At 45.5% G+C, this 13,757-nt stretch overlaps 1 long non-coding RNA gene across 1 annotated transcript; it reads right to left on the bottom strand.

The window, feature by feature from the left end:
- Nucleotides 1-75: 75 nt before the first annotated feature.
- LOC110348176 (uncharacterized) lies at nt 76-12,245 on the bottom strand. Its single transcript, XR_002393167.2, has 3 exons — nt 11,572-12,245; nt 7,077-7,210; nt 76-5,915 (listed from the first exon to the last, which is right to left on the bottom strand). It is a non-coding gene; the product is annotated as an uncharacterized LOC110348176 (long non-coding RNA).
- Nucleotides 12,246-13,757: the final 1,512 nt, after the last annotated feature.

Genomic DNA, 13,757 nt, shown 5'->3' with positions numbered 1-13,757 from the left:
CACCCCTGCACTGGGGTTACCAGATTAAGTTCATGAAAAAGACCATGTAGCCCTGGAAGTCCTGACTCAAACTGCAGGACCCTGGCAGAGGCTAGTGGCCTACCTGTCCAAACAGTTGGACACTGTGGCAACCGGATGGGCCCCCTGCCAACAGCTATTATATGGACTCCCTTTGTCAATTTGAAGTGACAATGGTCCTGCTTTTGTAGCTGAAGCTGTCCACAGCCTCTCTGATATGCTAAAGATTAAATGGAATCTATACACAGCCTGTAGGCCACAAAGTTCAGGGAAAGTAGAGTGCATGAATTGAACCCTTAAAACCATCTTGGCTAAGTACTGCCAAGAAACAGCAGCAGAGTGGCCAGACATGTTACTTCTGGGCCTGCTCAGAGTCAGGTGCACACCTAGACCCTCAGGTTATTCCTCATATGAGATGTTTGAAAGTCTTCCCCCAATAATTAGACGTTTTCTGGGAGGTGTTAGACAACTATGAGATAATTACAATATGTAATTATAATTATGTAGCCTTAGAATTATATACATTGGACAGTCTTTTCACAGATTAAAAACTGTTTCACAGAACCCCCTCCCTATGGGTAATCCAGCATATCCTTTTCACCTAGAAGACTCAGTTTGTGTTAAAGATTGGAAAAAGACACCCCTCCAGACAATTTGGCTAGGGCTAGTGGCTTGCTACCCCTCACTGCTATCAAAGTCACAGGTATTACTCTGTGGGTCCATCATACCCCAGTAAAAAAGGCTCACCCCGCAGAGGTCTCAGACACTTGGGACTACACACCTGGACCCCTCCCCAAGAATCCCCTCAGGACTCAACTCAAACTTAAAACCTTGGGATTCAACCCAACCTCGGAGATATCACCAGCAAACAGCCCTGCTCTAGTCATACTGGGAGCTGACTAGTCTAAGCATGGCCAAAGCCTGAGAACACCATTCACAGGATGCCTTAAATCACCCTATGGACTGCTATCATTATCCCTGGTTTCTAGGCCTACTTGGACTGCTTACCTTAAGTTTTGCTGTGGGCCTTGTTACATTTGCCCGGGCAGACTGGATGACTGTCATAGGAGTCTCCCAGCCTTTGTCTTTATCGGTAGCATAGGGCGTTTCACCAGTATTCTCGGTCCCCTTTGAAGATAAGTTGTTCGGCATCCAGGAGATCCTGAGGACTCCCCTCCCCCGCCCCAGGTAGACTCACCGGCCACCAGTTTGGCCTTGTGGTCGGACGTGGGCATCTGCGCCCTGCTCCATCTGGCTTGCCCTGCCCACTTGCATCCAGGAGACTATGAGGACTCCCCCAGGCAGGCCCACCGGCCACCAGTTTGGCCTTGTGGTCAGACGCGGGCATCTGCACCCTGCTCCGTCTGGGTTGCCTTGCCCACTTGCATCCAGGAGACCGTGAGGACACCCGCCTCCCCCAGCAGGCCCACCAGCTGCCAGCTTGGCCACATGGGCCCCTGTAACAACAGCCAACCACCCCCCTTCTGCCTCTGGCCTCTCTTGGCTGTGCAGCTACCTGGTTCTACACTACAGAGGCACAGCGGACATAAAGGCCATTGTCCTGAGTTGCAGAAGTGAACAACAGAGAGAGGCCTCTCTCAGGCTCCCTGATGAAAACTGAAGCCCACTGGAAAAGTGAAGAGAATCTCTGTAATATAGGCACACCAGACCACTGTGCTTGGTAGGTTGGAGGGATCATCACCTCCCATTTGAACATGGACTGTCTTCAGGGGAAAGGCAGCTGGAACCCATAATAGAACCTTGCAGAGTTCAACCCTGCAGGAGGACAGGGCGCTCAATTTGGGACTTGCAGCCAGAAATCTGCCTGAATCTCATGGGTCTATGACTGGCTTACTGAGACTCATTGACTCTACAGTACCAAAAACAAAAATAGGAAGATATTTAAGCAAGTCACAAACTCAGACTTCCACCCCACAAAAGGCAATTTCTGGGGAAAATGAGGTGGAAAAGTCTGATAATCAACCACCTGGACACCCACCCTGAACTGATAGCACAGGAAGTAACAAAACAGATGCGTGAGGCTCTAGAAAAATTGAAAGCAGAAATAATCTCCCAGATAACTACAGAGATGGTGAGCACAGTGAAAGACATGATTAGAGGCTCTAGAACAGAAAGAGTTAAGAAAACAGATGAGATCAGAAACATGCTGGAAGCCATGAATGCCCACCATAAGAAATGGAAACCATGATGGCCCAACATAAGAAAGAAATGGAATCCATGAAACAGATTCAAACAGGTATTCAGGAGATTAAAAACTCCACTGAAAGCATACAGAGCAGATTAAGAGAACCTGAAGATAGAATATCAGATATAGAAGACAGGATTGTAGTTAAGGACTATGAAAACAGACTTCTTACAGATAGCAAGGGACCATGAGAAATCAATCCAGCAGCTGCTAGATGATGCAAGGAAGAATAATATAAGACTGATAGGAGTCCACGAAAAAACAGGAGAAAGTACAATTGACATAAAAAAACTGTTCACAGAAGTAATAGTAGAAAATTTCCCAAACAGAGGTGGAGAATTGGACATACAGATAAGTGAGGCATACAGAACTCCAACTAGGCATGATCAAAAAAATCTATGCCTAGACACATAATAACCAAGATCCCAGAAACCCAACAGAAGAACAAAATCCTACAGCGAGTTAGAGAAAAGAAACATTACCTACGAAGGAAAGCACATCAGAATCACGGCAGATTTTTTAACACAAACCCTCAAATGAAGGAGAGCCTAGAGTCAAGTATTTCAAGGCCTAAAAGAAAATAACTTCCAACCTAGACTGCTGTATCCTGCAAAATTATCTTTCAAAATTGATGGGGAAATTAGATACTTTCACGACAAAGAACACCTGAGAAATTTCATAAACACCAAACCAGCACTCCAAACAATCCTAAGCAATATCCTAGAAAAAGACAATGAAAATGACAACTCTATGAGGCCCAACAAAGGGAAGATACCAGGCAAAGTAAGAAACTAAAGGGAAAGAGGGAAAAAAACCAAAAAATAAAAGAGCCAACAATAGTAAAACATCATGACAAGGATGAGTCAATATCTATCAATTATAACTATTAATGTTAATGATCTCAATTCACCAATCAAAAGAAACAGACTGACAGAATGGATTAAGAAGCAAAATCCAACAATATGCTGTATACAAGAAACACACCTAACTCAAAAAGAAATACACAGACAAAGTAAAAGGATGGAAAACAGTTCTCCATGCCACAGGAACCCAGAAAAAAACAGGGGTAGCAATCTTATTTGCAGACAAAGTAGATTTCAAACCAAAACTAATTAAGAGAGACAAAGATGGTCACTACAACCCTGTGAAGGGAACAATCCAAGAGAAAGAGATGACAATCATAAATATATATGCACCAAATACGAATTCCCCCAATTATACAAAACAAGTATTAATTCACATGAAAAACCAAATAAGCACTAATACAATTGTAGTGGGGGATCTTAATACCTGATTATCACAATTAGACAGATCATCTAGACAAAAAATTAACAAAATTCTGGAACTGAACCTATTGAACTAGCTATTGAACAAATGGACTTAACAGATATTTACAGAGTGTTTCACCCCTCTAAATCAGAATACACATTCTTTTCGGCTGCACATGGGTCATTCTCCAAAATAGACCACATGCTAGCTCATAGGACTTGTCTAAGTAAATGTAAAAGAACTGATGTTATCCCCTGTATATTACCAGACCACAGTCCAATAAAATTGGAGATCAATGACATAAGAAACTGTAAAGATAAATTGTTCACTCCTGACCTAAATTGATAATGGCCAGCACCAAAAATCTGATGTTGCTGTTGGTCTCCATGGTGACAGTCTTGGGTCATGACAGCCAGACACACTATCCCCTTACTTCTCTAACACCTAGAGCTGGTCCATGCCTTACTAAACCAGTCTTGCCCCAGTCTCACAGAAGACTGCTGGTTATGCCTATTTCCTCAGCCTTTAGAGGCCATCCGTCTCACCCGAGGTTTGGGCATTGTCCACATCAGCCTATCATCCTACTGTAGATCTTAAAAACCCTCCTTCCACTAAGGTTGCTCCTTCACTTAAAGAGGACTTCCACAGAAAAAGTCAGGCCACAACACACAGACTTATATTTGGTCCCATCTCTACTGATGTTAAGCTCGCCTTCCAGGCCTTCCTCTGTATAAAGCAGCCCTCTCCTCCAGAGGGCTCAAATCCTCCCAAGACATTGGGACATCTATTGCTCTGACTGTAACTTCACCTTAATCTTATACATACCCCACAAACATCTTACTATGGGGTCAACTCAGGCACTCAACAATACTGCCTCAGGCCAGGGATTTAGCTCAGTGGTTCCACTATCTGCCTCACAAGCACAAGGTCCTGAGTTCAATCTCGGGTACCAAAAAAAAGACCTCAAAAAACAAACAAACAATACTACCTCACTGGCCAGCTCAGACTAGATACTTCCCAGCTGATCAATGTGAAGCAAGGGACACTTTTGTGAGGGACTCAAACTCCCTTACCTAGGTGACTTCTTCTGGGGGAACCACAGCAGCCTGAACCCCTTCCAACTGCCTACTCTTCCCCAATCTCAAGGGCTCACAAGAGTGGTTACTAATTGATACAAACAGGTTCCTCTTACACTGGGAAACAAAACTCAAGGTGCTATCCAATAGACTCACACAGGACAAGCACTCCCTTCTTGAGGAAGCAGCTCTAGCCTTTACACTGAATGCATGGGAAGGAGATAAAGGAGCTATTGTACATCACTATAGTGTCTACAACCATTTGTTTGTACTGTTCTGGCATTTTGTGGCTCTGCAGGACTTCTGTCTACCTCTGCCTCCCTGCTAACTGGACAGAACCTGCACTCTTCCTAACTTAGCCCCAAGATAAGACATTGCCCCTGGGGACACTGACTTTCCAATCTCAGTCCAGGCTCACACTCAACAACACTGAGCTCCCTTCCTGATACCCAATAGTAGGCTTACGAATAACTTTAGGGATTGGAGCCAGAGTCACAGGCATAACCACTGCAGCCCTCACCTACCAGTTAATCTCTCAGGAGTTAACCAACAGCTTAAAAGAAATCTCTAATTCTATAACAGACATACAAAAAGAGATACAGACTCTTTAGCTGCAGTCATTCTTCAAACCCACCAAGGCTTGGACTTACTAACAGTAGAAAAAGGGAGTGCCTGTATCTTTCTCAGGGTAGAGCATTGTTTCTATGTTAACAGATCAGGGGTCACTCATCAAGCTGTAAAAAGTCTCTGAGACAGAGCCGCCAAACTCCAGGAACAATACCAAACCAGCGGATTTTGGAGTTTCTCTTGGGATAACTGGACGACATGGTTGGCCCCTCTGCTCAGAACATTGGTTCTCATCTTCCTGTTGCTGACAATTGGCCCATGTCTGTTCAGGTGCCTCACAGAGCTCCTACAAGACCAGGTTCAGGCTCTCACAAGACAGTCAGTACATCAACTACTGGTGTGAGCTCACTTGAACTGTAACCCTGTAGCTACTAATGATGCCCTAAGCCTAGAAAGGGGGATCAAAGTGGGGAAATGATAAAGCAATTAATACACAACAGGGTAAGCCTTTGCCTCTGCCCCTCCCCATGTTTTTTTCCATAAAATGTTGTTCCAGAAATGTAACCATTTGTGCTGCACCTGTCCCTGCCCAATGTATCAAAATGTTCTGTAACTGTTTGAGCTGTACCGTGTTATTACCAGACACTTCAAGAATGTTCTGTTAACTCTGCTCTTCTGCTTCTGTGCGCATGCTCACCAGGTGTGTTTCAAGAATATTCTGTTAGGCCCAGGGATTTAGCTCAGTAGCACTCACAGGCGCAAGGTCCTGAGTTCGATCTCTGGTACCAAAAAAAAAAAGAAAAATGTTCTGTTAACTTTGCCCCTCCACTTCAGTCAGCATACTCACCTGGTATTTCAGGAATGTTCTGTAATTTCACCCTCCTGCTTCTGTGAGCGTGCTCACCCAGCAAGTGGGCCCACCCCGCTACTCTGCAGATCGCTATATAAGGTTGCTTCCACTTCTACTCAGCACTCAGAATTTGGAGTGGGCAAACTCTGAGCCAGGAGGCAATAAAGGTTTTTCTCCATCTCTTTGAGTAACTTTCAGATTCTCGAGTCTTCAAATTGCTGGAGCTGTACCACTTGGCCATAACACTGAGCTGTTCTACTTTGTCACAACAAAAGGATCACTTCAGTTCAAACCCAAAGGTTCAAAGTCAAGGTGACTTCACTGGGACCCTGTTTCAAAAACAAAACAAAGCCAGTCGTGGTGGTCCAATCCTGTAATCACTGTACCCTGCAGACCTTGGCAGGAGAATGGCTAGTTCAATCCAGGCCCAGGAAACTTGGCAGGATAGCAAAACCCTGTTTCCAAAAAGAAATTTAAAAAGCAGTGGGGATGTAGATCAACAAAAACTCTGGGTTCAGTCCCCAGTACTGCAAATATAACTCCAAACCATGTGCATCCTTCCCTGATCTCCCACCTTCTGCATTCCAACAGCACTGTCCTCAAGTCCCTTATGACAGGACATTTTGGATTCTTGTTCCATGTCTTCCCCTCCTTCTATCTAAAATCCTCTTCAGGGAGACAACTATAGAGTTCTGGATCTTGTGAAATTATCCACACATTCTTAATAACAGCCATCTTAATTCTTTTCATTCTCCAAATGTTTTCTCTTACAGCACTGAGTCCATGAGGGACTCCCCATGGCCTTTGTCTATAGATAGAGCTGGCATTCACTCATTCAACAAAAGCTTTTTTTTTTTTAAAGACAGTCTCCTTATATAGTCCTTGAACTCATTATGTAGCCCAAGCTGGTCTTGAACTCCCAGCAATCCTCTTGCATCACCCTCCCAAACGCTAGGATTACAGGCATGCACCACCACAACTTGTTAAATGTTGATTTTTGTCCCCAGTAAATGTCCACTGTATGCCCCCACACAGGGTGATCATCACCAAAAACACTAGTGTTACTTCAGTAACCAGAGAGCAGACTTACCCTTTTGTTTTTCCATTCTCTTCAGGAAAATAATTATGATTTTACCAAATTTGTAAAAGATCTGTGAGTGACATTTTAAAGATGTTCAAGTCTGTCAGGTCCCACCTGAAGAACATTGTCTGCGCCAAGCAATTCTGTATGGATGAAAGAATTGTGAAATGCACCTTTTCTTTAAAAAAAAAAGAAAACCAGTGTACACACTGATACACCAGCTTAACACATGAACAAATTTCCAAGAATGCTGATTGATTTTTGGCAAAAACAGAAGAGTTGGGCCCGGGGATTTAGCTCAGTGGCGACACACCTGCCTGGCACATGCAAGGTCCTGAGTCTGATCCCCGATATGGGGAGGGGAGAAGAGTTGCAAAGAAAAACCTTTAATAATGCAAAATGCAAATGATGAGGAAAATGTGAAGAACAGCCCATGACACATCTTAGAAGACTCCCCAGTGTTCAAGGTTTTTAGCAACAACTGGGCAAAATCCTATCAGTGTCAATAGCACGGGGCTTTAAAGTGGACTTTTCACATGTTTTAGAAATAAGCAATAGCCAGGCATGGTAGCACATGGCTGCTAACCCAGCACTCATGAGGCTGAAGCAGCAGAATTACCATAGGGTCAAGGCCAGCCTGGGCTACATAATGAGTTCAAGGCCAGCCTGAACTACATGCCAAGACACTGCCTCGAAAAAATTTTTTTAAGTGCTTTATACATTCATACCATTTTTCCTTCAGTGAATATCAATTATTCAAGGAGAAAAAATATCTTCTTTGTGAACTGGGATAGAAAATAATTAAAATGGAGCCAGGGATGTAGACAGGGCTTGCCTGGCAAGCCCCCCCAAAATAATAATAATAATTAAAATGAAAAGACTATCTACTGGCTGCTGTGAGATGTGTCAAAGCCCAGGCATCTGAGGGCACCTGAAGGCACCTGAGGATACAATCCTGTCGTGTACGACAGGACTTCCTTATCTAATAACAAATCAGCACAGACAACCACCCATGCACCACACAGCCTGCAAGGTCACCCAGAATGTTTTGTCTTACTGTGTCTCACTCAGCAAACTGATAAAAACTACTGTAAGTTCTGTGCTGGAAATTAAAGTTTGGCTCCTGCTTTGTAATGTCTGCTCCACATGTGTTCTTTTCTTTGGGAACCTTGCCTGACCAGGCCTCTGTTCAGCCCACTGGCCCTGACAAGAACACACTTACCTCCCACTCTCCGGTTCCCAGCCTGAACCTGCTTTTCTGCATAAGGGAGCTAGTTGCCTTCTGCTAGACAACTGAAAAAACAGCAAGAAGTCAAGGGCACAGGGGGTCTGTGTGAAAGAAGCCCTCCCAGCCCTCCAGAGTGATCAACCCCCATTATTTATTACAGTGGCTCACAGAGCTTAATGGGCCACTTCATTACGTCGACTGTTTTATTACAAAGGACCTAACAAAGAATACAAAGAACTACATAAGGCAAGGACTGCAGGGAAGGCAGGGCTGCTATGCCTTTCCCAGAAAGCCCCCCTTGCAGGCACTTCCAGCACTCAATTCTGCTGAGGCTCTGTGGACCCTATTCTCCTGGGTCTTCATTTCATAGGTGTGACTGAGTACTATGCTGGCCATTAGTGATGGACTCAACCTTAAGCCTCTCATTCCTTCCCAGAAGCTGAGACAGAGGGACTCAAGTTCCAACACTCCAATTGGTGCCTGGTCCATCTCCTGGGAACCAAATCCTCCACGTCAAAGCTATCAGGAACCACAGCATGGTACTGGCAAAGAAACAGACCTGAGGACCAGTGGAACAGATTAGAAGATGCAGAAACAACGCCAGACACACTCAGCCATCTCATCTTCAATAAAGGAGCCAAACAGCCTCACTGGAGGAAAGATAGCCTCTTTAATAAACGGTGCTGGAAAAATTGGGCTTCAACTTGCCAAAGATTAAAACTAGACCTATATCTCTCACCATCCACTAAACTAAAATCAAAATGGATTAACGATCTAAATATTAAAATAGAAACTCTGAACCAGTTAGAACACAGGTTAGGTAGAACCCTTGAAGACATCGGTGTAGGAAAAGATTTCATGAAAAAAACCTCAGTTGCCTGTGAACTAGCACAAACAATCAACAAGTGGGATCTCTTCTTATTAAAAGGCTTCTGCACAGCAAGAGAAACCACCAGCAGTGTGAAGAGACAACCCACAATGTGGGAAAAAATCTTCACCTGCTCTTCCTCAGACAAAAGTCTACTATCTCGAATCTATAAAGAACTTCAAAAGATCAGACCTCCCAAATTTAAAGACCCAATCTGAAAATGGGCATCTGAAATGAACAGACATTTCTCAGACAAGGAAGTAGAAATAGAAAATAAATATGTGAAAAAATGTTCAATATCACTGGTCATTCGAGAGATGCAAATGAAAACAATGCTGAGATTCTACCTCACTCCAGAAAGAATGGCTGCTATCATGAAATCCACCAATAACAAATGCTGGCGGGGCTGTGGGGAAAGAGGAAGCCTGCTCCACTGCTGGTGGGAGTGTAGACTGGTCCAAGCACTGTGGAATCAGTATGGAGATACCTCAAAGAACTAGGACTGGAAGTCTCATTTGACCCCGCTATTCCACTGCTGCGGATCTTCCCCAAAGAATTAAAAGAATCATACCACAGTGATATATGTGCGCCCATGTTCGTAGCAGCACAGTTTGTAATAGCTAAAACTTGGAAACACCCCAAATGCCCATCAACTGGAGACTGGATAAAGAAAATGTGGTTTTTTAAATAAAATGGAGTACTACTCAGCCATAAAAAATGAGAAATTAGAAACATTTATAGCTAAGTGGATGCACATTGAGGTGATACTCTTAAGTGAAATAAATAGGACACACACGTATAAATACCGAACAGTTTCTCTACTGTGAGAAACTGAAAGTGTAAATAAGGACTAAATGTATAATAGGTTATGTGAAATAGGAAGAAAAGGGGCAAAGGGGAAGGAAGTGGGAGGGGTAGGGGAAAGGAAAGAAGGGAATGGAATTAATATGAGAAAATGGAAAAATAGGAACAAAATCTTTGTAAATAGGGAGGAATGGAGGGGTTGAAGGGAGGGCTGGGCAAGGGTGAAAAATAAGAACCAAGAGAGACTATGTAAAGGTGCAAATTTCCAATGATGAATGTCATTATATTGTATACCTAAAATGTACCAATGATTAGAATGAATAATCGATAATGCAAAATAGGAAGAAAAGGTCCAAAGGGGTAGGGGTAGTGGGAGGGGCAGGGGAAAGGAAAGAAGGGAAAGGAAAAATTATGAGAAATGGAAAAAATGGAAATAAAGTCTTTGTAAATACGGAAGGGTGGAGGGGGTGAAGGGAGGGCTAGGAATGGGGAAGAAATAAGAACCAAGATGCATCATGTAAAGGTACAATTCCCAATGAGAAATGTAATTGTGTTGTATACCTAAAATGTACCAATAAAAGAATTTAATTTAAAAAAAAAGCTATCAGGAACCCACAGCCATCAGTTATCTCATTAACAAACATCACTTTGGAGATCCCAAAATTATTAAGAATTGTGGGCCAGAAAACAAATATGTACTTTTTACCATATGAAAAATATCAAGGTAGGCCCAGGCATTTAAACTAGGGGACTAGCCAGGCATGGTGGCACACATCTGTAATCCCAGCACTCAGGAGACTGAGGCAGGAGGATCACTATGAGTTCAAGGCTAGCCGGGACGACATAGTGAGTTCAAGACCAGCCTGAACTATATAGTAAGACCTTGTCTCAAAAAACAAAATCAGAATCAGAAAACCAAAAACTAAGAGACTATGGCAAGAGCCTGTAACCCCAGCAATATGGGGAGGCTGAGGGATGACGATCAGGAGTTTGAGGTGGCCCTGGGCAATATAGCAAGGACCCTAGCTCAAAAAATTACATTAAGTATGAAATACCTGAGACCATGCTTGGAAGACACTAGCAGCATGTGTTCCCTTCCGTGTTATATATGTAGATACGTATTTTCATAGCTATATCTAAAAATGCAAAATAGCTGGGCACGGTGGTGCGTTCCTCTAATCCCAGCACTTAGGAGGCTGACGCAGGAGGATCACAATGACTTCATTCTCAGCCAGTCTGAACTACATATGGAAACGGGGATCCGGGGAGAAGGATGAGTGGGTGGAAACACCTAGCTCTGCAAGACCTGCCCCCACGTATCTGCCCTCTAGGAGGTCTGGCTAGTCAGCGCTGGTGTTCTTGGACGGGAAAGCAGAGGTCCTGCCTAGCTCTGCCCCTAGCTGTTTCTCAGGCACAGCGGGTCCCACTGGAGCGTGCCCCGCCTTCCACCTCTCCCCAGATGTGCGGCTGTACTGCAGATGACTGGCTCCCTGAGTGATCTCTGGATCCGTCTTTGGAGGGAAAGAAACCAAGCCACTCCACAACAGATGGCAGCTGCGGGCAGCGGTCCCTCCCGCCTGCGCCCACACTCGCCCCCCCCTTACCTTCCGCGCTCACGCCATCCAAGAAGTCCTCGGGGTCGCCGAAGTAGGGCTCAGCGACCTCGGCGATCTCAGTCGCGCTGCCCTCGGCCAGGGCGTCCCCTTGGCGTACTGTTCACAGGCCTGCTCCCCTGGGGGCTTGGCCTCGGCCTGAGTCACTGGCTCCTCTGTAGGCAGCAGCGGGAGCCACGCGGCGGGGTCCGAGGCTGCCTCCTCCGCCAGCTCAGCCCTCATCTCGGGCTTCGACTAGGCCGCTCCTCCAACGGCTGCACGGAGGCGGCGCGGCGGCCAGCTGTGCCGCGAGGGCTCTGCACACTCCTCAGCAGTCTCCTCGCCGCCACGGTTCACTGCTTCCTGCACTGGCCAGCGCAAGAGTCTTCGCCGGACTCCAACGCGTGCCGCGGACTCCCAGGCCGCCCAGCGTAGGACAGCGCTTTGCTGGGGTCGGGGGGAGCGGCGGCGAAGAGGCCGTACCAACTCCATGGGGGGGATCCAAACCCTACTCCCCGAGAAACCCCGAGGGAATCTGATGCTCACCAGAGTGTCTGCCACTAATACCCAAGGGGTTTTACTCGAGAAGAGAGTCCTCAGTTCCTATCGACAAACTTGCTCTTGGCATCCACTAAACTCACTGGACAGCCCCTGCCTTCCTACTCCTGGCTGCAATTTGAGTAGGCCCAGAATACCGAAAGCGCCAGCAGATTTGAGAATTCATTTCAAAATGCGAAATTGAATGAAAATATGGCGTAACTCTGAAACTTACACCATGCAGTATGTTTGAAGTGAGGGAGAGTATTTTAAGGGGGATTTATAGCGATATGTCTTTTACTGTAAAAAATTTTTAAATGTAAACATTAAAAAATAAAATGAAACTTAATATCATGGAAAACTGAAAGTTCAACTAATTTCTGCATGGGGCTGTCTTCGTCTATAGCTAGACAACCTGTTCAGCTTACTCCTAAAGTCCCCCTTTAAGTGTCGGAGTTTTAGACTCATCTACTGACAGGGCAAAAGAATGGATGATCCCAAGCGACAAGAAGAATTCGCGGTGAGCTAGGCTTGGCCGATGCGACTACAAAGACTACTTCTCACTGCAACACAAAAATGTAGCTGGACGGCTTCCTTCACGTACGAGGGTTACACCCCCAGTGGTTGCCCTCCCTGTGCTGACCCTCACTATGGTTTGATCCGCTGGAGAGCACAGGCGCAAACCAGAACACTCAAGTGGCTAGGCCGGATGAGAGTGGTCACGTGCGGGGCCCACTGAAATCGGTCACGTGGGCTGGGGCAAGCGTGGGCGGTGAGGATTTGGGTTGTTGGGGAGCAACCCGGTCTCGCTAAAATCTGCAAGTGGCCAGAAGCTCGTTTGTATGTTTTCTTCTCAACCCCTGTCCCACCTGCAGTGGGGCTTGAATCTAGGTCCTTCACACTGAGCTACATCTGGAGCCCCAGCCCCTTTTTTAAAAAAAATTTTTTTTTTTAATTTTGAGACAGGGTCTCACTATATGGCTAAGTTTCCCATCCTGGACTCGACTTTGGGGTCCTTCTGCCTCATCCTCCACGAGTGCTAGGATAACAGGCATGCCCTGCTATGCCCTATGCCTTGTGTTTTGCTGGGCTCCAGAGCTGCTGCTGGTTGTGGGATGTTTAATCCTCTTAAAGCGCTCTTCGGCCTGTGAGGGAATTAGTGCATAGGAGGTGAGCAGAGTTTCTGCCTATGGAGATGCAGAGCTCTGTAGGTATCCTGCAGGACAGTGAATGTCCCTCATGGCTCCGCACACTTAAATGTGGTTAAGATTGGGCGGGGGATTTAACTCAGTGGTGCTGCCACCTGCCTCAAAAGCACAAGGTCCTGAGTTCAATCCCCAGTACCAAAAATAAAAATAAAGTGATTAAGATGGGGCTGGAAGTAGCTTCGATACCGGCAGGTGGTAAAGAGCATGTGGTTTATAAGCTAAGACCTTAGGATTCATCTCCAGCCCCAGAAAATGTAAACAAGTACGGAGAAATACAGAGAGGAGCTCTTTCTTTTTTTTTTTTTTTGAAAGGATTTCATTTATGCGATCATTGGTAGTGTTGCAAGGTGGGGCTGCCTACCTTGCTGGTGTGGGAGAAAGAGACCCTTCCCTTGGAGCTCTGAGGGCTGGGCGGTGGGCTGTGCAGCAGTGTCACCACGGGCAGGTGAACAG

Source organism: Heterocephalus glaber, unplaced genomic scaffold (assembly GCF_053883595.1).
Source record: "Heterocephalus glaber isolate CG9 unplaced genomic scaffold, H.glaber_assembly_v1.0 deba00001610, whole genome shotgun sequence".
NCBI lineage: Eukaryota > Metazoa > Chordata > Mammalia > Rodentia > Bathyergidae > Heterocephalus > Heterocephalus glaber.
This window is presented reverse-complemented; position numbering and strand designations above follow the sequence as displayed.